This window comes from Eurosta solidaginis, chromosome 5, assembly GCF_040869045.1.
Source record: "Eurosta solidaginis isolate ZX-2024a chromosome 5, ASM4086904v1, whole genome shotgun sequence".
In the NCBI taxonomy this organism is placed as follows: domain Eukaryota; kingdom Metazoa; phylum Arthropoda; class Insecta; order Diptera; family Tephritidae; genus Eurosta; species Eurosta solidaginis.
The window spans coordinates 239,849,883-239,873,661 of NC_090323.1; the positions used below are offsets into that span (position 1 = coordinate 239,849,883).

General features: G+C 37.7%; 1 protein-coding gene across 1 annotated transcript in view; it reads left to right on the forward strand.

Moving 5' to 3' along the window:
• Positions 1-23,779, forward strand: part of gry (trafficking protein particle complex subunit 11 gry) — a 218,104-nt gene that overhangs the window by 61,132 nt on the left and 133,193 nt on the right. The gene's annotated exons all lie outside the window — the stretch shown is intronic.

A 23,779-nucleotide genomic window follows, 5' to 3' on the forward strand; every position in this document is an offset into this window, starting at 1 on the left:
GCCGGTCAATACAGACCTCATATAGACTGAATTTGTACATAGTGTTACCAGAACTTGTTTGACGACCAAACAGAAAAACCCCAATCAGGCACCAGGACTTATGTTATAAAATATCTCCGTCCTCTTGACAATTACTAGAAGTTCTCTAAAACCTAGCTTAATGGTTGCCTCGAGATCTTGTAACTCTGCCTTTCCTTGACCTCGCAAGCGCAGACACGAACACACAGAACGTACTCAACCGTTTCTTCCTGCAGCTCGCACTTCCTACATCTAACAGACCAGGGCTAACTTATAAGCATGTGACACCAGAAGGCAGTGTCCAATTAGTATGCCTATCGTGGGCCTTAAGTCTTGTATCCTTACAGATATGAGCAACTTCGTAAATCTTACGTCGTATTATTTGCACATGATCTTAGCAATTTTGCAGCCCCCGCTTCTGTCCACGCCTTTCTGCTTGATAGATCATATGCAACCCCTGTCTCCTTTTGATTACTCCCAAATGGATTGGGGCCTCTATCGTCGATTCAGCGAATGCTGCTGCACCCTCCTTTGCCAACTCATCGGCCGTTTCGTTATATTCTATGCGCTTATGACTGGGAACTAAGTATAGATGTATGATCCAGGACACCCCTTAATGAAGTTATTGCCTTGATCGCCGTCTGACTACAAATATGTTTATTGACGAAACTGCATCTTTCTGCTCGAAAGACACTGCAGTGATCTGGCTGTTTTAAGGATGTACTTATTTCTGGAACGAAACAGTAAACAGCAGACCCAACCCCTTCCGTAAATAATTGTGAAAAATTAAAATATTTGACTTTTGACTGACCGCAAATTTTGTGGATAGAAAGTGTCCTTATAACTGGGCGAAAGGAGACATATTGCGCGAAATGGCTTTCTTTCGCTTCCAAGATATTTTATAATCTGCATGAAATTGTCTTCGGGGTCTTTTTGATGACCGCCTTATTTCTGTTTACTAAACTGTCAATTGATAGTTGATCAGGCCGTCGAACATGTAGCTATTCTAGGAAGCCGACCCAGCTGAAATGGACATAGCGAGAACCATCGAACGCAAGTTAACCCAGTTAACTATATCTGTACTGATAGAGAGACAGCTAGTGAACTGCCAGGAGTTTTCTTTCTAATATGATAGTAATACACTTATAATTTCAGCATCTCCCGACCTTATGACTGCACCTGTGGGATCTATCAGCTTTGAACGCTGTGCCCTTTGTGCACTCATATAACACAGCTGCAATGATATGAAGTCCAAAACATGCTAGCACCTTACACGGGAGTGATTTGCAGATCGTGTGAGAAATCAAGAGTTGGGGGGACTTGCCCCACATGTTTGTCATTAGTTTTGGATGGAGGGGCACGAACGCCACTGCACTGTTGAGCGTAGTTAATTGAATGAAGCAAATAAAAATATGGGTTTAGCAGTGTTTTTTTATGCCCCGCTGTACTTGTACACAGGGTATTATAACTTTGATTGTATAACGGTTTATTGTACAGTTATAAAGGAATCGAGATAGATATAGACTTCCATATATAAAAATCATCGGTATCGAAAAAAGGTTTGATTGAGCCATGTACATGTAAAATTGATTTTATCACAAGTGGGCGGTGCCACGCCCATTTTAAAATATATTTTCAATATCAGTCCACATGACAAATTTCAACATTCTAGGTGTATTATTTACTAAATAATCAGGTTTTTTGTGTTTTCCAAAATGTTATATATATAAAAAGTGGGCATGGTTATTATCCGATTTCGCTCATTTTCAATACCAATCCATTCTGGGTCCAGATAAGCTCGTGTACCAAATTTGGTGAAGATATCTCAATATTTACTCAAGTTATCGTGTTAACGGACAGACGGACAGGACGGACGGACATGGCTCAGTGAAACTTGTTTTCGATACTAATGATTTTGATATATGGAAGTCTATATCTATCTCGATTCCTTTATACCTGTACAACCAGCCGTTATCCAATTAAAAATATAATACCCTGTGTACAAGTACAGCTGGGTATAAAAATAACGCGTGGTTTAAAATTAAATAAAACACTGGTGAAACAAAAGCTAAACTATTATTTGATTATTTAAAATCTACTACACTATTTCCAGTTGTAATTGAGAAAGCGTCAGATATAAATGCGAAAGCGTCATATAGGAATGAGAATAGTCAATTGTAAATGCGAAAGCGTCATTACGATATGAGAATAGTCACTTGTAAATGAGAAAACTGTAAATGAAATTTCGAAAGCGTCAATTGTAATTGAGAAGTCAGTTGTAAATGAGAATAGTGAATTGTAAATGCGAAAGCGTCATTTGGAAATGAGAATAGTCAAAGGAAATGCGAAAGCGTCACGTGGAAATGCGAATAGTCTCTTGTAAATGAGAATAGTCAGTTGTAAATGAGAGTATTGAACTGCAAATGCGAAAACGTGATTTGGAAATGAGAGTAGTCAATTGTAAATGCGAAAGCGTCATTTCGATATGAGAATAGTCACTTGTAAATGAGAAAACTGTAAATGAAATTTCTAAAGCGTGAATTGTAATTGAGAAGTCAGTTGTAAATGAGAATAGTGAATTGTAAATGCGAAAGCGTCATTTGGAAATGAGAATAGACAATTGTAAATGCGAAAGCGTCACATGGACATGCGAATAGTCACTTGCAAATGAGAATAGTGAGTTGTAAATGAGAATAGTGAGTTGTAAATGCGAAAGCGTCATTTGTAAATGAGATTAGTCAATTCTAAATGCGAAAGGGTCACATGGAAATGCGGATAGTCACTTGTGAATTAGAAGGCGTCATTTGGAAATTCGAAAGCGTTAATTGTAAATGAGAATAGTCACTTGTAAATGAGAAAGCATGAAATGATTGACTATGGATGGTGATCCCAAAGTTCCTTCACCTCCAGTTCTTTCACCCCAACTATTGAATTGATAAATCTGTCCTCTCCGAGTCCCGTAGCAGTTCAACCATCGACATCGAAGGCTCATTAAGCTGTATCTACCGTACCCTCCACAAAAAGGAACCAGGTTCCCCAAAACCCCTCAGCGAAATCTGAACTGCCGGCTAGTAGATTGATTACTGTCCCGATCGACAAGAAAAGTCGATTTTCGTGTCCAGATTCGAGAGAGACCTTACAGAAGAGGACCTGAAGTCGTACATCATAAGTAAACTTAAATCTGAAAATGTGACTATTCGTAAATTTAATTTTAATTACCCTAGAGACATTTCGTCATTTAGGATTGACGTATCAGCGCAAAATTTTGAAACAATTTTGAATAATTCATTTTGGCCACCCGGAGCCTTTGTGCGTGAATTCGAGCATCGGCGCAACGTTAATATTCGTAATCTTGCTACCGTTCCTCATAACAATAATGCTGCAAAAAACTAAATATTAAATCTGTCCTTAATATATTTTATCAAAATGTAAGAGGCCTATACACGAAAATAACTGAACTATGCTTGAAATCATTTAACTGTAATTGCAATATCATACCGAAACTTGGTTAAAGCCTCATATTTTTAATTCGAAGATTCTTTGCAATGATAACTAAATATATAGAAATTACCGCTTGAAGAGAGTTGGAGGTGGAGTTTTGCTCGCGGTATATTCTTCTATATCTTCCGCTGAGGTAAATTTACCTGTTATAGAAGCTACGGAATTTAAGTGCATTAGAACCCAGCTGGGAATAGGTTTTACCTATATTGCCATTTGCTACATCCCAGCATCTTCATATCCCTCGGTGTATATGAATCATATTTCGTTACTGAAAGATATCAGTTCAATGTTGAAACCTATTGACTCTATAATTGTCTTGGGTGACTTTAATCTTCCGCACGTATCATGGACCACATCCGACCATGGTATTGTACGGTGATATAACTGAACTTTGCCTAAGACAGATAAATATAGTTCCAAACATGTTCGGGAGGGTACTTGATCTGGTATTTTTTGATGATACATCAAAATCCATTCTTAGGAGGGGTGAACCTCTTACTGTACCTGAGGACCCTTACCATCCTTCGCTGAAAAGAGTTTACGAATTGGAAGAAAGTTCTCGGAGTTGCACTACCACAGAAAACGATTCTAGTTTTAGATTCGACTTCGCGAAGACTAATTTTAATCAACTCAACCAAATTTTATCTACAATAGTTTGGCCCAAATACGGTGCAGATATTGACAAAAACGTTTCTGACTTCAATGCCATCATTCACGCTATTCTGGAAAGACATGTACCTAAGCGTAAACGTGTTTCCACTGAACTAGTCCAAATATGGTACGCTAAAAATCGCGTTCATTCAAGCTGTACAAGAAGACAGGATCACACTCCGACTACTTGAAGTACTCTATATTACGTCATAAATATTTTGAATTAAATAAAAAGTGTTACAATACCTATCTCTGTGCGATGAAAAAGAAAATAACTTGCAATCCGAAAGCTTTCTATAATTTCGTGAACTCTAAACGTAGGGTTAAAGGTTTTCCTTCTGCTATGAAATACCGTGATGATTTCTCTAGCGACCATCAAGATATTTCTAACTTATTTGCACAATTTTTCAAATCTAACTATTCCGCTGAATTAATTTCTTTGTCTAGTGAATACCCGTATCAACTTAACTCACTTAACGCAATTAATAATCCATCAATATCTCCAGAAGAGGTTCTTACATATTTAACTTCTTTGAAGGAATCTTATAAATACGGTCATGACCTAATTCCCACATGTTTTCTCAAAAAATGCGCTGAATAAATTTATCAGCCCCTAACTGATTTATTCAACATGTCCCTAAAACATGGAGTTTTTCCTGCTGCTTGGAAGGAATCTTTTCTAATACCCCTCCACAAAAACGGCAGTAGGTCATGTGTAGAAAATTATCGAGGAATTGCAAAATTGTCTGCCATCCCAAAGGTATTTGAAACCATTGTTACCAATCAGCTAACATTTTCCATTTCTACATTGATTGCAGACTCTCAACATGGATTCTGTAAAGGCAAATCTGCCATTACCAACCTACTTGAATTCACAACTCATGTTTCTAAAGGATTTAGAGAAAATCTTCACACCGATGTTATTTGCACTGATTTCAGTAAAGCATTTGACAAAGTTTCCCATTTATAGCTTATCCACAAGCTGGATCGACTTGGCTTCCAACCTGGTCTCACCCAGTGGACTCTTTCAGATGTCATTAATGTTCCCTCTGGCGTCTCACAAGGCAGTCATCTCGATCCAATTCTGTTCTTGCTATTTATTAATGATATGTGTACCATAATAAAATATTCCAAAATTTTAATGTATACTGATGATGTAAAACTTTTTAGGTCCTATGCGTCTATTTAAGAACGTCCCTTGCTTCAAGCGGATTTAAGCTGCATAGTTGCTTGGTGCAACGCGAATTCAATGCCGCTGAACATTAATAAATGTAAGTGCATGTGCCTCTCTCGGAGATCTTTGTCAGCAGCCTCTTACGTAATTGATAATTTTTGTCTTGTATCAGTAAATTCTTTTGTTGACTTAGGAGTCACGATGGATGCTAAACTTAGTTTCAACCTTCATATTATGACTACTGCCAATAAGGCTAGATAGAGGTGTTCTATCATTCGAATTCATTTGATATAACGGTTTCACTTTTTACTATAAGAAAAACTGTCCTATCCTATCTTAACTCGCAACAAAATAAAAAAAAATCTTTATATAAAATGTTCACTTATTTAACAATGTAGTATATGTATTATATCCAACTGTTATGTACATATAATAATCAGCTGATGATATTTATTCTGTAGCTGAGCAGTTTTAGATCTCGACGCTTAACAAACCTTCGCCTATCAACAACTCGGCAAAAACAAAATCCGGGCGTCATGCGTCTCGTTTGGGCGGGCTTTGGAGGGTATTAATCCGTTAGGTTTATTATTATAACCACTATGTACTTACTTCACAAAATAACACTAGGTACTAATAAGACATTGTTGATTATTCCCATTGTGTCCCTCGCACTTCGGACTCTTTATGCATTTTTTGAAGAGAAGTTCAAACTCTTGACCAGTGGTGGGAAATGGGTAATGAAAGGGAACCATTACATTATACTTGGACCTAAACCACTTTACGATTAAAGAGTGTATGCTTCAAGTAAGTTATAAATACTTATTTCAATTTATTTACAAGTCTATTGTTTACTGCTAAAAACAAAAAAAAAAAAAAAACAAATAAACACTTATCACCGAACTTTTCGAGCGCTACCAAAATAGTGTTTAAAGATAATTGGGCCGTGTGCGTAAATAAAATGCAAAGGAATTCCGTTGTTCGCCTATTACCATGTGGGCATCTCTTTCATGGGCAATGCATTGAACCCATACGCCAGACTGGTAATGGAACATGTCCTATTTGTCGCGGAGCTATTGAAGGTATGTACATAAACTTGAACTATGTACTCATATGCAAGAACTTAATATATTCATTTAACACATTCATTGTTATATTCGTCAACATAGATGCTGAAGATTGTGAACAAAAAACTTACTGCAAAAACTCATCAGCAGACCGGAACAGAATCATTGCTGCAGCCACACGTGGAGAGGATTGGGTAACGCTGGCCGCAACTCTAGGAGTTAAGTACAAAATGGCATGGAATTGGGCAAGATCAGGGCGAGGTGAACATAACCCAAAAGGTGGCAAGAAGCCAAAAATACTGCTCCAAGAACACGTAGATGCGATGGTGGCGTGGGTAGAGGAGAATTGTAGTATCACCATAACTGCAATACAAGGGCGCCTTCAAAACATATATAATATTACCATATCAAGCACGGTCATTGGAAATTACCTCGAGGACCAGATTTTTACTTCAAAAACGGTACATCCGGAACCTGTACTATGAACAACGAGGTAAATAAACAAAAGCGTGCAGCTTTCGTTACACGGCTTAATCACCACATTCAAGCTGGAAAGCAGGTGGTGTTTATCGATGAGACAAATTTTAATCTGTTTTGTCGCCACACCCGAGGGCGGTCTAAAGTGGGTCAGATAGCCATTCAGTTATTTCCGGCTGCCAGAGGTCCCAACATCAATTTGGTTGGGGCAATATCAGCATCTGGAGTGGTGTCGATTGACCGACAGAGGGGCTCATTCAGGATGGACGCATGTGCTGCATGGGTCAGGACAATATTTCAACGTTGGGAGGAGCAGGGAAATCACCTAAATGATTTAGTTTTAGTGTGCGACAACGCTCCATGCCACTCCAGAGTCGAGGCAGCGACAGCTTGTGCTTCAAATGGTCAGGTGGAAGTTCTGCGTTTAGCACCCTACTCTCTCCAATGATCAATCCCATTGAGACTATTTGGGGAAAAATGAAAACGTGCATGAAATGACACATTAACATACCACAGACAAATGGGCGGAATGTTGTGGAGCAACGGCTGCAATATTTGGAGCAACTGATGGATGAAGCGAAGCTAACTGTAACTGTAGGAAACTGTGCTAGGGCGGTCCAGCACGCAGCATCATTCCATGGAAATATATATTTTGTAATATTTGTCACTTTGTCATCAATTGTTATTGTTCTTACGGGATATGTCCATTAGTATATTCAGTATTTATGTAGCTCTACAACGTTTTAATGTTACGTTTATAAAAATGTGCTGTGGAAATAGTTACTCCCAATTAATATTTCATACCTAATGTCATACCAATATGTACATAGTTATTGTCATTACTCGATATACTATTTATTACACGTTTATTTAAATTCAATGATCAAACAATTACTGAATAAAACGAATTTCGCATTTACAATTGACAATTTTTATTCTTAATAACAAATAAGTCTTTCGCATTTTATTAAATTCTCTCTCATTCAAAATTGAGTTACTTTTTTCATTTATACGTATATAACGATTTCGCATTTACAATTGACTATCCTTATTTCCATTCTAGAGCCACCCCTGGTCCACCTTTATGGCGATATCCCGAAATGGCCCACTCCCTTTTAAAATACTCTTTAATATCTTCCATTTGGTACCCATGTCATACAAACACATTCCAGGGTTACTCTAGGTTAATTTTCCTACATGGTGAGTTTCCCTTATTTCGTTCGGTTACACCCGAACTTGGCCTTCCTTACTTGTTTTTTCTAAATTTGGAGGTCGTAGTTTATACAACTTATAAGATAGCTTTTGACTTCTTATCTTTGCTTCTAATGTTAAGGTTAACCATGCCTTGAATGGTAATAAAAATATTTTTAACATGAGTACTTAAATCTATTAGTTTGGTCTGATCAAGGATAGTGAGAGTGGGTTTATTGGAGCCTTTTTAACCACCTTAAAGGGTAGGTGTAGAGCAGCCAAAACATCTACATGTGCTGCAATGTGATGGGTGTCGAAGTTCTGGAGGAATAAGTATGGATGTCAATGGGTAAGTCGATGGGTGTTTTTTTTAGTCGTGTGCAATATTATATTATGTCTTGTTAGGGCTAGGGATTTGGGAGAAGGTGTCTGGGTCCTGCAGCTGTTCAAGTACCATGCCCCATGCTGAAGCTCCGGGAACGAGCCAGTGCACACGCGGCAGTGGTAGCACAAAACTTAACCGGCCCTTCTAGACGACCCTCAATCGTTTCCTTTCTCCACCCTGTCCCCTAGCTCATAACAGAAATGGCACCCGAGCAGGGGCCTGAAGAGACGATGAATAACAGCTTCTTGTCCGCATAGTTTTATTTCCGTATCGGAATACGTTTTCGTTTGTCCGACTTTAAAATATTTATATTATTCTACAAATTTTGGTTACTAGAACTTCCAAAAAGTTTCGGAGCTCAAGACTGATAGCTATATGCATTCGGTTTTGACAAGCTTTTGTAAAGTTGTTCTGGCATCATAACCTACTTTAAAAATGTAATTCATATGCAAACATCCGCCAGCTGGAAACTAACTCTGACAAGGTTGAATATCTGGGGAGTTTACCGCTTTTGGATGTTGTGTATTCAGGTAAAATTTAAGTTGAAATTTTTGTTTTTTTCTAGTTAATGATTTTTTCGCTTTTATGATTTTCTTTTTTGTCGTTGTTAGGAGTTTTGCTGGAGTATGGCTATATGCCCGCTGGCTTACCAACACCAGTAAAATTGACATATTTTAAAAGTGTATGTGATTTTTTTTCTTCATTTTACCTAATCATTCCTTTTAATATATAGAAGTAGTTTGCTTCAAAATTTTCTTTCCGTGGCTAAAGCCTGTTGACAGTAAAACCGTGCACTCTCCAGTCATCAGACTACCCATCACCAGTTCTGCCTGTCTCACTTCCGGAGAATCAGACCGTAGTAACATTTTGCTGATTTTTTTAATATACCCTTTTTACTATTAATTAAAAAAAAAACCTTAATTGAATAATCCCTTTTTTTGCGATACGGCCTAAAGTGCATAGACACTAAAATCAAAGATTATTGAATTTGCATTTAGGAGGAGATTTTAGTTAGGAGATTTCATACTGTTCGGAAATTTTTCTTTCGTACCTGTGAACATTGTTTCATAATACATATATACATATCGGAGACTACAAGTCGGCCTTTTCTTTAAAGACCTCTTTTTTAAACCCTTTTAATTTTATTTGGTTGGATTTTGATTACGTTCGGGTTAAAGTGCGAAAATGGTCCTACGCCACAGTAGTGAGCATGTGCCACAGCAGATCAATATATGTACGATATGTCGCGACGCGTTCTCTGAGGCAGACGATGTACTAACAACCGGATGTTCACATCAGTTCCACCGCGCTTGCCTTTTAAATTGGCTGAAAAAGAACTCGACCTGTCCACAATGCCGCAGCAAATGTCACAGTCGAGATTTTAACCAAAACGCCGGCGCACGGATGAAGACGCGTACACACCAACCTCCGCAGCACAACCAGCACAACAGAAGTAGGGATGTAGGTCTCACCATGGGAGCCCAAAATGAGCAACAGCCGTCCGAAGGCGCTGCCAGTTTGGCTGTTTTGAATGCCCCAGTTGGAAATAATGAGGGAAATTATGACGACACTCGTATCCGCAACATCGTATCTGCAAGCTATCATTTTTAATAATCTCGAAGATCGCGTATCACATTTGATCGAACAAAAACTTGAGGGTGTAGTGTCTCAACTAATGAATAGGCTGAACCTCAATGCTCCACCCGCTCAACAACCAAGTGTCCCTAGTCCCGAAATAGTGGCTCCGCAACCTAGTATGCCCCGGAACCATTCAACTCCACGTTGGCCTAAAGATATACCGAATTTACCATATTATTCGGACCCCAACTTTCACCAGCATCTTGACCAGCTTCGCTTTAGTGACATTTCAAGTGTTCCAAATGCAGGTAGGGCTGCCCAGCTGATATCAAACTGGGATATAAAGTTTGATGGTTCATCGAAATTGTCTGTAGATACTTATTTTGTTTAAAGCTGGCTTCAGGTCAAATTGAGTAAAACACAATATGTTTAAGTTTTACTACCAATATGTTTCGGCTACTCTTCCGGTAACCGTCTTCAGGGCGTAAATTGCATTTATTTACACGTCTGCTCTGTCTGACGTGGAGCTGAGTACTCAGGTCTGGGAAAAACTTCCTTAATGGAATATGTTATCGAGCTTGAACCCATCGTCCGTCCGATAAAACAGCGATATTTTCCGATATCTCCTGCAGTGGAAAAGTTAGTGCACGAAGAGATTGATGTAATGATTAGATTAGGTGTAATCGAGGAAGCTCCAAATAGTCCGGTTGTGTTAGTGAAAAAGCCTAATAAAGTCCGTCTGTGTCTCGACTCGCGAAAAGTTAACAGTGTCACCGTTAAGGACGCTTATCCCCTCCCACAGCCCCAAAGGCTGAATTTATTAGTTCCCTCGACTTACGTCGTGCCCTCTGGCAAATTCCCTTAGCGAAAAGCTCCCGAGATTACACCTGTTTTACTGTCCCTAATCGTCCGCTTTACCGATACCGCGTTATGCCTTTCGCTCTATGTAATGCTCCACAGGCGCCTTGTCGACTGATGGATCGCGTAATCCCACCTCAATTGAAAAATCAAGTTTTTGTTTGGATGATCTCTTGATTCTATCAGAGACTTTCGAAAACCACATGTCCGTTCTCGCACCGGTTGCTCAACACTTAAGGAAAGCGGGCCTAATTATAAACGTGGGAAAAAGCTCATTTTGCATCCGTGAAGTTAAATACCTCGGCTACATAGTAGGGAATGGTACGTTTCGCACTGACCCCGACAAAATTTCTGCCGTAACGAGCTATCCCGTTCCAACCACTGTAAAGGAACTGCGAAGGTTCCTCGGAATGGCTGGCTGGTACCGACATTTTGTGGATAATTTCGCAGCCATTACCGCACCTTTAACAAATTTGCTAAAAAAGAGCAAAAATTTCGCATGGAACTAGAAGGCCCACAAATCGTTCGACAAACTCAAAAATATGTTGTGCACCGCGCCTGCCTTAGCAAGCCCGGTCTACGAAAAGCCGTTTATCATCCAGTGTGATGCTAGTAAGCTTGGTGTTGGTGCTGTTTTGGCACAAAGAAATGATGAAGGAACCGAAGTCCCTATTGCCTACTTTTCTCAGAAGCTGAACCAGGCTCAGACGAATTATAGTGTGACTGAACTGGAGTGCCTCGCTGCAATTCTCAGTCTCAAGAAGTTTAGGGCCTATGTAGAGGGTCAGGACTTTACCATCATAACAGACCACGCCAGCTTGCAATGGCTCATGCGACAGACGGATTTGTCAAGTAGACTGGCACGATGGGCATTAAAACTACAGGGCTTTAGGTTTAAAATAGAGCATCGCAAAGTTTCGCTTAATGTCGTCCCGGATATTTTATCGCGCCAGAACTTCAACGAAATAACTGAACTAGAAGTCCGTCCACTGGTGGATCTTAGCTCACCCGAGTTTTTGTCTGAAGAGTACAAGAAGCTTGCACAACACGTTTAAACTCACAAAACGGACTTACAGGTGCTGGACAACAAAGTGTATAAACGCACGGAGCATCCTAATGGTAACGTAGATCGAGAAGTTTCAACTAGAAGCTGTGGATTCCAAAAACCCTTACCCGTTCGGTGATTGACAATGCCCACTGCCCTCCAAACAAATGCCATGGAGGTGTGGCTACGACATTGGAACGATTGCGACTTAACTTGTACTGGCCCAACATGACAGCGGGCGTAAAATTATATGTCGGGCAATGTGATACTTGTCGGCAGTGTAAATCACCAAATACTACTCTACGTCCCCCTATGTCTACGCAGTCCATCGTTGAGCGACCCTTCCAGAAACTTTACATTGACTTAATAGGACCCTATCCACGATCGAAACAGGAAAATATTGGGGTACTGATTATCCTTGACGCCCTAACAAGATATGCCTTATTAAAGCTTGTTAGAAATTTTAACACCACACCAATTCGCGAGTATCTGCGGGAAGTATTGTCCTAACAGATAATGGCCAACAGTTTAGATCGAAACAGTTCAACACATTTTTAGCCGACCGTGGAGTGAAACATATATTCACTGCTTTATATAGCCCACAGGCTAACGCGAGTGAAAGAGTAAATCGCTCCATCATCATTAGGTCATACCTCAAACATGACCAGGGACTTTGGGATGCGCATTTAAGAAACAATGAAAATTTCGCTGATTTTAAATAATTGAACTTAATTGCGCATCACTTCAAAATTCTCATTAGAAACTCATTTGAATTTGACGTTAGAATTCCATTAGAATTCTAACCCTTTTCTCGATATCGAGAACGAAGTCCCCTTTTTGTCGAGAATGCTATAATTCGCGACAGTTTCACAAATCGTTCTCTAAGGTTCTACCTTAGAGAAATACATTAGAATTCGATTCGTCTTCTAATCGTTTTCTAACCTAAATGTTTGTTGGGTATGAATTTCTTTGGTAATGATATGAATGCGCGCATATACAACGCAGACAAAATGCGGGTACATAAACTTCTCTTTGCATACCATCACTCATACAACACAAACTCATTGGCGTGTAGTACAATGGATACTGAGACAGTATTAGTATGTCCCATTGTACATTCACGTGTGAATGCATTCATGCAGGACTCTACTTTCCACCAAGGTATATATTATAGGGGCGTGGCAAATTGCCAAAATGTAGTAAAAATCATAAAATTTTTGTTTACACAGCTATAACTCATAAACGGAGGGATGGATTTGAAAAATTCTACTTTTCAGTAAAACCCTGAATAATTTACCTTCGTTCTGCATCAAAATAATATTTGATTCTTTTCTTATATCAGCCAAATTGTTTAAATAAAAGTAACATTTTTACCAAAAAATTCGTGTGTGTGATTGTTCGGTGTCAACTGTGCGAGCAAATTACTTTTGAGTGAGGCATGATGTGACACATACATACGTACATATATAGCATTCGCTGCGTTATTTATGCCCCTATTACCGTTTAGAACTCAAGTCTGGTTGGGTTGAAATTTCGCAGTTTGGTATTACAGATTACAACTCAACCTGTCAAAAAAATTTCGGTTGAGTTGTCTAGTCTAACAACTTTTTGTGCATTACCGTTTACAACCTTGTTTTGGTGTAGTTGTCAAAGACGTCAAAATCTTACAACTGATTGCTAGAAGTTGTCTCATACAATTTGGCAGTTGTTTTGAAAAAGGGTAACGTTTTACAAGACGGTTCACCACCTAATTTTTAACAAAAATATTCAAAGTTGGTATCAAAAGACACGTTTCGACCTCCGATTTCAGAATCCGAAAACAAAAAGTAAAAATTGACTTTCTGTCATATCATTTCGGTTCAAATTTTCATGTGGTTGTTTTATTTTGCCAGATTTTTTCTAAGGCCGAAGGCCGCCAACGCAGAAAGATATTCTGTGCCAAAAAACTATGGATCGGGCCTCATATTTCGGACCCTCTCGGGGTTATTTTGTGGGTTTTTGTAAATATTTTTCGACAGAAATAAAATTTTTAATTTCCGCTTTCGAATCCTAAAAACGGACATAGAAACACGTCTTTTGATACCACCTTTGATAAGAGTTAGATGGTGCACGGTCTCATAAACGTTACCGAAAAAAACAAAAAACTTAAAGACGGTAGTTAAACCTATTTTAATCAACAATTTTGTACACATTTATAGAAAAAACGTTTAAAAGATGACATTGAATAACTTTTTGACTTTATGGAGCGACATTCCGAATTTGGACGAGGCTGGCCGCAGTTCGGATGCAGCCAAAATAGGTGAAATTATGCGAACGTGACTCCCATTGATACTAATCACTACTCCTGGGAATCCTTTTTTAGAGTAAAATCAATTTTTGCTGTTTGGGCTTTAGTCCACTTCGCACAAACTTGCTCCTCAATAATATCTAAGACCAGTCCAACACCAAAATCATTTCCACAGCATTTTTGATAGCTGCCATCAGCAAGGAATCTGAGTGTGGCGCATAATTTTAAAATAGGGGTAAAACCTTCCCTCGAACGCGTTTGCGGAAATGGTTCTTAATTTTGTTTAGTAAGGAGCAAAATGCTTCCTTTCAAATCTCCAAAATAACTTCATTTGAAGCTCATCATTTGTCACTTAAGCATTTTCTTACTTGGTGCTTGGTAGTTCCAAAGGATTGGAATGATCACGCGAATGTTTTCCGTATTCGCGGCATTTCAATCACCAAGATTCTCGCCATTATAAAATAGATTTCATATCATATAATACCTTGTAACAACAAAATCACTTTGCCAATGCTTAAATTTCCGCCACAAAAATTTATCAGCTGTTCATTTATCTGTCAAATCATCACTTTCTAAGGTTGACAACACCAATCCAACTTCAACTGAAATAAGTTGTAATTCGTAATACCAAACAGGAGTAGAGTTGTCTGAAAGTTGAGTTGTTTTAATTACGAACCAACTAAGTTGAGTTGTATACCATAATAGGGGCATTAACTTCGGCCGTAGGTTTATAGGTATGTATTAATTTTCATATCAGCTTGATATACATATGTAAATAGATACATGGTTAAGAATGCATACATCTCTTGAAAAATACTCTTTCCTTAAAAATGAACATTTGATTGAACATTTCCTTAAAATTCTTAAGAAAAAGTTTTATTTTTTGGTATTTTTGCAGTGATACGTGCACTACTAGTATAAAACAGAGTCGCTTTTTCTGTCCCTATGTTCCTTTGAATGCTCAAACCTTTAAAACTACGCAACGGATTTTTTAGTAGTAGATAGAGTGATTGAAGAGGAAGGTTTATATGTATAATAACATTCATTAAATAGTGGAGAAATGCTGTTATTTTGGAAGTTTCTAATGTGCTGTATATATATGAAAGAAAGTAGTCTTAGTTACACTATTTATAACTCAAGAACGGATGAACAGATTTGGCTGAAAATTGGTGGAGAGGTAGCTTAGAACCCGTTCTGACTAGGGTATTGAGATCAAAACTTGGACTTGCGTAATCCTGGGATATGTTTGTCCAATATGGGTATCAAATGGAAGCTGTTTATGAGTACTTTGATACGGGGTACCCGTGGGTGACTAGGGTCTCAAGATATAGGCCAAAACGTGGAAGCGGGTACCCCTAGAATGTGTTTATAGAATATGGATAACAAATGAAAGCTGTTGATGAGTGCTTTAGTACATGATAAATTTCATAGCTATGTATTTGTGGCTAGGGTCTCTAGATTGAGGCCAAAACGTGGACCCGGGTACCCCTAGAAGGTGTTTAAAAAATATGGATAACAAATGAAAGCTGTTGATGAGTTCTTTAGTATAGGGTAGTTTTCATACCTATTTGTGAAGGGTCTCGAGATATAGGCCAAAACGTGGATCACGGTAACACTAGGATGTGTTTTTACATTATGGGTATCAAATTGAAGCTGTTGATGAGTGCTTTAGTACAGAGTAATTTTTATACCGCTGGGTGAATAGGGTCTCAAGATATAGGTCAAAACCTGGAGCCGGATACCCCTAGAATGTGTGTGTAATAGGGATATCAAATGAAAGATGTTGCTGAGAGCTTTAAAGTAATTTTCATTGTGATATTCGATTTAGTCGCATCAACCTGGCAAAACTGATAAATATGCATGCGAAGCCGAAATAAAGATATGAATAAATAATACCCACATACCTATTTACATACGTCCTATTCGATTTGCCTGAAATTTGGTATATAAATTTGCCTATATTAGTATTTACAATGCTTTTTTCCGGGAAGTAGACCAGAGACGGGCTGGGACTGGGATTAGGACTAGGACTGGTACTGAGTCTGAGACTGAGACTCGGAGTGGGACTGGGACTGAGACTCGGAATGGGACTTGAACAAAATACATACCACCCTCTGGGACTGGCAGTCAGATATGAGGAAGATTGAGAAAAACTTGAGAGAAGAGAAAAGAGAGAAGGAGAAGGAGACTGAGAAAGAATAGAATGAGACGAAGATAGAGATAGATGAAGCGAAAAATACGGACGAAGGAGTGAATACAAAGATTAGGAAAAAGTGTAGAGCGGCGAGGGCATAGTAAGACGTTTATTAAAATGTATGCAGATAGACCAAATTTAGGGCAGAACAACGTCTGCCGGGTCTGCTAGTTAAGTTATATTTGTTAGCAAACTAATTATGTGATCTATTGTATACTGCCATAAAACCAGATTAAATACGGAAAAGCGCACATGCCGCACTAATTAAGTTATATTTGTTAGCAAACTAACTATATGATCTATCGTATACTGCCATAAAACCATATTAAATACGGAAAGCACACATATTCCACTTATTAAGTTATATTTGTTCGCAAACTAATTATGTGATCTCTTGTATACTGCCATAAAACCAGATTAAATACGGAAAAGCACACATACCGCACTAATTAAGTTATATTTGTTAGCAAACTAATTATGTGATCTATTGTATGCTGCCATAAAACCAGATTAAATACGGAAAAGCACATATATTCCACTTATTAAGTTATATTTGTTAGCAAACTAACTATATGATCTATCGTATACTGCCATAAAACTAGATTAAATACGGAAAGCACACATATTCCACTTATTAAGTTATATTTGTTAGCAAACTAATTATGTGATCTCTTGTATACTGCCATAAAACCAGATTAAATACGGAAAAGCACATATATTCCACTTATTAAGTTATATTTGTTAGCAAACTAACTATATGATCTATCGTATACTGCCATAAAACCAGATTAAATACGGAAAGCACACATATTCCACTTATTAAGTTATATTTGTTCGCAAACTAATTATGTGATCTCTTGTATACTGCCATAAAACCAGATTAAATACGGAAAAGCACACATATTCCACTTATTAAGTTATATTTGTTAGCAAACTAATTATGTGATCTATTGTATACTGCCATAAAACCAGACTAAATACGGAAAAGCACACATGCCGCACTAATTAAGTTATATTTGTTAGCAAACTAACTATGTGATCTATTGTATACTTGCTTATTATACCCAACGTGCTTTGCACACTTAGTATATTAACTTTGAAAGGATAACGGTTGGTTGAACAGGTATAAAGGAATCGAGATAGATATAGACTTCCATATAACGTAACGAACTATCCCGTTCCAACCACTGTAAAGCAACTGCGAAGGTTCCTCGGAATGGCTGACTGGTACCGACGTTTTGTGGATAATTTCGCAGCCATTACCGCACCTTCAACAAATTTGCTAAAAAAGAGCAAAAATTTCGAATGGAACTAGAAGGCCCAGAAATCGTTCGACAAACTCAAAAATATGTTGTGCACCGCGCCTGTCTTAGCAATCCCGGACTACGAAAAGCCGTTTATCATCCAGTGTGATGCTAGTAAGCTTGGTGTTGGTGCTGTTTTGGCACAAAGAAATGATGAAGGAACCGAAGTCCCTATTGCCTACTTTTCTTAGAAGCTGAACCAGGCTCAGACGAATTATAGTGTGACTGAACTGGAGTACCTCACTGCAAGACATTGGAACGATTGCGGCTTAACTTTTACTGGCCCAACATGACAGCGGACGTAAAATTATATGTCGGGCAATGTGATACTTGTCGGCAGTGTAAATCACCAAATACTAACTCTACGCCCCCCCTTTGTCTACGCAGTCCATCGTTGAGCGACCCTTCCACCAGACTATTGGATGTTCACCATATTTTGCACTTTTCGGCCAGCAAATGATCTCACACGCCAGTGATTATAAACTGATACGGGAACTGGGAACTCTTGACGAGAATGTCACAAGTAGAGTAGATCGCTTAAACTGTATACGTGATACGATTATGAAAAATATTAGCCCAGCGTTCGAATCTACAGCCAAACGGTACAACCTCCGGAGCACTACGAAAACCTTTAAAGTTGGCGGAACTGTTTTCGTCGGAATTTTACCTTAAGCGATGCCACGAAGAAATACTGCGCCAAACTTGCACCAAAATATATAAAAGCAAAAGTCGTAAATGTAAAGGGAAATTGTATATATGAGCTTGAGGATGTAGCGAGTGGAAGGCGGGTAATGTATCATCGCAAAGATATTCAAGAAGATAAAAACAACGCACCAACACTCTAGGTGGGGGGTGTGTACTAGCGTACCTGGCAAAGCTACAATTCATCCCTTTAATATAATTTTATATCTAAAATCAAATCGGGTATGTGTTTGAGTACTTTTCACTTCCGGTTTATACATTCCGGTGCAAGAAAATAACTCACCGCAACACGATCAGAACACTTCCTTTTATATCATTTCTGAGGGGGCACAAGATTTAGAGGTACTATGACAATTTTTTTAATTCAGGAGAGTTTTTAGTTGTTCCATTTGCAATTTTTAAGCCGAATTTCAAATGCAAGGAAAATCTGCATTTCGGTTTAATATTATAGTGAAGTGCGAAAAATAAAAATCTATATGGTCGGCGGTGTTTGAAGAGATGCGTCGGGCGATTTTGTTCAAACTTTCACATAAGTTGCGTAAACCTCACGCGGTGGTTACTATATAGGTTTGGTTGCGATCGACGTACAGGGTCCCGAGATATAGGCCGACACGTGGACCCGAGTACCCCTAGAATGTGTTTATAGAATATGGATAACAAATGAAAGCTGTGAGTGCTTTAGTAGAGGGTAATTTTCATACCCCTGGTTGACTAGGGTCTCGAGATATTGGCCAAAACGTGGGCCAGTGAATGCCTAGACAATGTTTATACAATATGGATATCAAATGAAAGCTGCAGGTCGACGTTTCGATCTCAAGACCATAGCCAGAACGGGATAAAAAACTATCCTATGTGCGCCTCCTGGTTCTAAGCTACCTTTCCACTAGACCCCTGCATGAATGCACAAAAATATGCCTAAGAATACATTCACACAAATTTCGTACAAGCACTCATTCAATTCACTGGCATGAGAACTTATGTGTATGCGTACAAAAGGCTGTGAGTAGCAAAATATACAAGTCCTTGCACGGTCTCGTCTCATGCAGCACAACTACAACCAATAGCGTCAACGCATGTGTGTAGTACAACTTGTATATTCAGTATATTCAGTAGTACTACATGTATCGCAGGTGTACTTGTGCATACAACTACAAAAAAATGTACACTAGTTGCCCGTGTAAAACCCATTTATTATAACAAAATAAAGGGCATAAGTGTGCCATTTTAGGATTTTATTTATTTTTTATATTAATGCTTTTTCTTATGTTAGATAGTAATATCTATTTAACTAAGTAGATTTAACTTATACTATTTAAGCAAGCAGGTTTTTTTATATATGTTCTAAATATTTTTCATATTGATATGTAAAAACATAATTTTTTCAACACATGTCGGGTTAAACCCTAGGGAACTCCGCTTATCTGAAAGTAATTGCTTGGCGCTTGAAAATACTTATTCTGAAGGGGCACTACTAGCAGGAGTAGCAAATATTTTTCGGCTTAGCTGGAATAATAGAGGATATTTAAGTTTATTAAACTCCCACCACTTTAGAACGTCAAAATCGTTGTGCATGACCTCAGAAATATTTTCATATAGCATCAATTCTTGTTGTACTCGGTCAATACTACTAGGTATGTTTTAAGGCTAGAGAAATCCGGAAAATAGACTTTCTTTTTCGTTTGAAAGAGAATTATGCTGACAGTTTTCATTTTTTATCAAACTGTCTTCATTTATTAGCCTTTCAAGAAAAGTTTTACAATGTTCTCTCTTTTTCTCAACAGCAGTAAACTGGGAGAGATTGTTAGTCGGTGGGAACATAAATAGAGATATTTTATGAATCATTGTTAAATTACTAAGTACAGTGTCCTTAAGCAATGTGCGCAGCCGTAGCTTCAAATCTTATATGCATTCTGACTCATCGATGGTTGATTCACAATGCCGCATTAAGTAGTAAACATGTACTATTACTAAATGTAAGGTTGGATCGCCTTCCTCATGATGTTTCCTCAAATTTAGCTAGCACTTTAAGGGTATCTGTTAAGGTATTTAAGCTTATTCCAACGTCACCCCAGTTATTTTTGAGAGACTGTAGCATGTAGTAAACTGTGTTCCATCTTGTCGGATAAATGCTTTTAAGGGTTGTTGTCAATTGTGCATTGGCTCCACATTTCTTGAAATACCTGACGACATGTGGACATTTTTCTTTCATTTCGCTAATATCGGCTGACTCGTTAAGAGATTTTTCCACGATGGTGTGCAATAAATGGGTAATACAAAATATGTGGTTGTGATGTTGGAAAGCGGCTTTCATGTTAGTTGCTCTATCCGTAACAATAATGGCTTTATCCAAGGAGCAATCAAATTCGGCCAGAGCTTCCGTCACTTTTTGCAGAATTCTTTGATCTATTGTGAAAAAGTTCGTGAAAAAACAATCAGGTATTCAGCAGAGTATTGAAATAGGCAATTCTTACTGGTACAGGGCTCGGAGTCCATGGACTTAAAAGCAAGCAATTTTGTGACTAATTTTGCATTTGTAATAAAGTGCACCGTTAGTGATAAGTATGAATGCTTTGAAACAGTGTCTATTCATATATCCGAAGTGAGTCCAAGAAATCCGCCACTTTAGTTCTGTTCTCATTTCATCGTAGGCAATTTTGTAGAGCTTGTCTATGGGGTATTCCATCCCATTTCGACCAATTTTGAACCCGACCCCTTTAGAATTGGCTGAAAGTTTTTCTTCTTTTTCTAGCTTACGAAAGACGTTTTGCAGAAGTTTTTCAAATTTTTTCCTCCAACTCAAAAAAAGTTATGAATTTTAAAAAAAAACACCGTTTTTGTTTTCAAAATGCTATAACTTTTTTAAAAATTGACCGTTTGGGACCTGTTTTTTTTAAAATATGTTTTTAAATGTACTTTTCGGAAAAAGTTCAAAAAAATGTTTAAAGTTTTTTTGTAATTTTTCAGTTTTTCGAGATTTTTCGAATTTCGCCTTTTTTTTCTCATAAAAAACTTCAATCAATTCTGCAATCATCCCCACTAATCCCGGGGTGGGCCGAGAATTTTTTTTTTTTTTTTTTTTGTTATTTAATTGAAAAAAACTTTAAAATTTTGTTGTATTTTTTCCGAAAAGTACATTTAAAAACATATTTAAAAAAAATTATCCCAAACGGTCAATTTTTGAAAAAGTTATAGCATTTTGAAAACAAAAACGGTGTTTTTTTTACAATTCATAACTTTTTTTGAGTTGGATGAAAAAATTTGAAAAACTTCTGAAAAACGTCTTTCGTAAGCTAGAAAAAGAAGAAAAACTTTCAGCCAATTCTAAAGGGGTCGGGTTCAAAATTGGTCGAAATGGGATGGAATACCCCCTATGTTTCTGGATACAGTCGTAGGGTGTGGTAGCAATTTTTCGACGTCTACATTTGGACCATACTTGGCTCCTATTGAGAATATTAGCTCTGTGTATTCCTGCATTTATTTTTTTTATTTTTTATTCCTGCATGCTTTCATCCTCGACAATTTGAAACGATCGGAAATTTTTTACAACCCATCCTGTAACAGATCGGACAACGTCCTTTCTTGTTTCGTCATCAACATCTATTCGGGGCCTATTGTCAACTCGATCTGTGAAAGTTTCGTAACACTTGTGTTTGACTAAATTCGATGTGCTCTTTGTAAAGGTTAAAACGCTACTGCAGTCTTTGTAAGCTACTACTTTGTCCAAAAAGCTTCCGCCAATATCTACTTTGCCGAAAATATTCCAACTTTGCTCTTTCCGGCAGTTAAAATGATTTTATAGTCTCCCTTGACTATTTTTTCTTTTATTTCGGCAAATTGGCGATTTTTTACGGACATCGGTGAATTGGCTGATGTTAATTGGTCCATATATATGTATATATTTGTGCACTAAATATTAAAAGGCTTCAGAAAATGTATTGTGGTTTAGTTGGTGATACTTCAATGTAGTTATCCCTTGGTATGATCTTTCTTCAGTTAATTTCTCTATTTATATATTTCTATTGCGCGCTTTATTTCAAAGCGTATTTACATATATTCTATATATACTGAAGTGCGTTTAAATAAATAAATATAAGGCGCGATAACCTCCGAAGAGATCTAAGGCCGAGCACTCTTCCAATTTGTCGTGCTCCTCTTTATTTTCCCTACAAATTGGCCGGACGGGACCTACATGTTTTATGCCGACTCCGAACGGCATCTGCAAGGCAGATGAGTTTTCACAGAGCTTTTCATGGCAGAAATACACTCGGAGCGCTTGCCAAACACTGCCGAGGGGCGACCCCGCTTAGAAAAAATTTTTTCTAATTGAAAAACCATATTTCTAAAATTTTGATGTTGCTTTGCCCGGGGTGCGAACCCAGGGCATACGGTGTGATAGGCGGAGCACGCTACCATCGCACCACGGTGGCGTTTAATTATATAAATAGTTAAAGAAATAGATAATGAAAGTTTTCTACAATGCAATATGTATATACATAAATATATCCTAACCCATTTTTAAGCCATAATAATTGGCCTTCAGGCAGGCAAGTGTCTATCATCATACAAGTGTATGTATGGTGATTAGCGATGCACAATATACATGTTTCAGGATCTTTAATAAATAAAATAAATTGAGAATACCTACCATTGTTTTGTATCGGGGATTTTCATTGTCTAATGAAAATAGTTTTATGTATGTATGCATGTGTATTCATTTTAGGGAAATAACGTTTTACCAAATAATCAATGACCTTCAGCCTAGAATAATTCTATACATACATCATACAAGTTGATGGTGATTAGGGATATATTTTGAAGTTTTGTTAATTTTTGAAATTTTTGTATGAAAGGCGGGAAACATTGCAAATTTCTCCAGCATGGCTGATTTGTAAACGTTTATTCGCTCTTAAGAAAAGATATTTAGTATTTTTATTTCTTATTGAAAAATTTTGCATTCGCCACTTAAAAATACCCATATTTTTTGTTACGTTTTTCATAGTTTCAACGCAAACATTTAACTTTTCATAAATGCACACATCATTTTAGAACGAAAACAAGTAGGTACTTAGTACTCATAGTATATTCATTGGTACAACTTGTACAACGTTTATCTCATTGTGCTTCTCGATGAGACATGTGTATGTACTATGTACCCAGCAAACACAGTCTCTAACGTTAGAGAAAAATTGTAATTTTACATTAGAATTCTAATGTAGTTCTCTAATGCAATTCGAATCGAAAACTAGGTTGGAATTCGACTGTGAAACGATTCGAATAACACTAGAAATGCGATGTTATGATTATTGTCACAGTTATCGATTATTTGCACGACATGATCACTCATTCTTAG